The 2,699-nt window shown below is 32.7% G+C and overlaps 1 non-coding gene across 1 annotated transcript; it reads right to left on the reverse strand.

Moving 5' to 3' along the window:
* Positions 1-1,429: 1,429 nt before the first annotated feature.
* Positions 1,430-1,505, reverse strand: LOC124849231 (small nucleolar RNA snoR117). Its single transcript, XR_007029753.1, has one exon. It is a non-coding gene; the product is annotated as a small nucleolar RNA snoR117 (small nucleolar RNA).
* Positions 1,506-2,699: the final 1,194 nt, after the last annotated feature.

The following is a 2,699-nucleotide window of genomic DNA, read 5'->3' on the forward strand; positions in this document are numbered from 1 at the left end:
GGAGAAATAAGAGGCTTATATGCCTCGGTTTTTTTGGGCCCGAGGTAGTAGAGGCTTATACGCCTCGGTTCTTCTTATCAACCGGTGCAGTATACTCCTTTTACCTCGGGTTTCTCTTAACCGCGTCAGAAATTGTGTCAGAAACCACTCATTAGGCACCGGTTGCTTTTACAACCGAAGTGGTAACCCTTTTTGGCACCGGTCAAATCTGAACCGAGGCCTATAAGGTCTCGTTAATTACAAAACTGTCACCGTGTCTGAATAGACAGCGGTTTGGTATAAACCGAGATCTATTGTGCGAGTTTAAAAGCACATTTTGTACTAGTGTTAATTTTGTTGGTCCGTCACTTGTAATGTTTGGTTTGTGGATTTGTTGACTAACTCGCATATGTTATGTAATCTGAAAGGAATGGTTCAATGCCATTAAATTCTTTGTTTTATCAAATTTTGTTGCATATATAGTTAAGTTGTTTACTATGCCATGAATTCAATTTGAAAACTACAGCTAGCTCCTTTAATTATCCACATTATCCATCAAATCACATGGATTATAATTCTCCTTTTCAGCAGAATCCAGCTGTGCTGAGAAAATAAGATACTTTAACAAACTCCTTTTTTACCTATTTATGATTTGACGCATTGTACAAATATATAACCAAAATTCGCCTCAATTTTTTGCCATTCTACAAAGTAAATTGTGTAATTTAAATAAACAAATGACACTGATTTGTGAAGACGTATTTTAACACTGATTTGTGTTGATTAGATCATCACGCTTGAAGAGATTTCTTTTTTTACATGTAATGTGATAGTAATTTTCTTAATTACGTTGGACCAAAACTAGATCAAAAGTTATGGTGATGGTAAAATGTGCGAAAACAAAAGTACGGAGAAGGATGCTCATGGTTTTGGTGAGTTGGTACGGTCGCGTATTGTTTGATGGTGTTCTTAGACAGGTTAGACTAACTCTTAGAAGAAAGTGGCTAATAGAATGTTTTAGTCATTTATGATCTAAGCTATATAACACAAAAATAACAGCATAACATTACTAAAATTAAATGATAAATATAAGATGGGTAGATACTTTTATTTATAGGCTGAGAGCTACTTCCTCTGCCACCCAACTCCTCTCTACAGCTTTCCAAAAAAATTTTAATTACAAATTACCCTTTTTACTTTAACTATTTACCTTTTTTTTACTTTTATATGAAAACCCTAATTTCTTAGCACTGATTTTCACTCACAACAGCAACCTCCACCCCCCCTCCCCCAACTCTCAGTTTCTCTCTTTCTTTCGTATCTGTTTTTTTTTCCCTACCATTCTCCATACTCGTTTCCACTTCATTCCTTCTTTCTTCTCCACTTTGGTTCCTGCTAGTGTGTTCGTGGTGGGTGGTGAAAAACTAACACGAAAATGATTATTACTATCAAATTTAAGAATTTGAGCATTCGTCAGAGAAAAGAGTCTCAGATGGTACGGATAAATTGATCATGCATCACTGATAGGCTGTCGTTGAAGCTATCAAATTAATACTACTTTTCAAGGCAACTTCAGTATTGCCAAGTAGTATTCAAGAAAGTAGATAGGGTTAAAGTAACCCTGAGTCGTCTTCCAACGAATATGGAATTGCCATTTTGATATTTGAATCTTATGAATGCAATGCAATGTTCAAAAATAAAAATGATGTTTGGAGAAGGTTTAAAGAACAAATAAGAAACTTAAAAACAATTATGATGAAATAGGCTAATTCCACTACTTTTCCAAGATAGATTCATCATCGGCTATTCATAGATAATTGTTCAATTGATTATTATTTAAGTTTCAAATTAATTAAAGTACATTCTTAATTAATTTGAGGGCGATCATGCATTTAACCAAAGTAAATTCTCAATAAAATGCAAAACTTTTCTAGATTATTCACAATGAATTCAACCAAAGTACATTCTCAATCAAATCCTATTGTGTTTAATCATGTTTATTCTTAAATCGCCTAACCAAATTAAAAACTAATCAATCAAAGTAAATTCTCAATTGATTATATTTGAAATTATTACTACAAATCAAAGTACATTCTCAATTGATAGTAAAAACCAATTAATCATATGAAAGTTCCTAAAATAAATCAAAGTAGATTCTCAATTAAACCTAGAAACCCTAGAACTCATATAATCAATATGCATGTAGATTCAAACACATTATGATGCAAGAGTCTTTGCTTTTAATTTGATAGAGATGAAAGACATAGAGAGAGAACAACTTAAAGCAATAATCAAAATAAACAATTGCATTAACTCAATCTAACCTCAGAATCCATAATGGAATTACAACAGAATAGCCCTAGATGCTTAGCTCTCCATGAATGGAGTTGAATACAAGATGAAATAAGAGAGAGAAGTGGTGAATGAATGAATGAAGTCAAGTCCCCTTTTCTGCCTCCCCTAGGTCTCTTTATATAGGGCTTGATTGGGCTTGCACTCTGAATATTTAGTTGATAGAATCTTTTATCTTATATCTTCCAAATAACTAAAAGATTTAGATAATTATAACATTATTTGGAAGATATTTTCTGTTGATATTCCCAAATTAAATTAATTCAACAACTAAATTTTATCTTTTAGCTTTTCTGAATTTCCAAAATTACACATAGGCCCTGAAATTTTCTCTATCTGCACTTTAGCCTCAACTGAATTTCCCGAAA

The sequence above is a fragment of the Vigna umbellata genome, chromosome 6 (assembly GCF_029865625.1).
Source record: "Vigna umbellata cultivar VRB3 chromosome 6, Vumbellata_1.0, whole genome shotgun sequence".
Taxonomy (NCBI): domain Eukaryota; kingdom Viridiplantae; phylum Streptophyta; class Magnoliopsida; order Fabales; family Fabaceae; genus Vigna; species Vigna umbellata.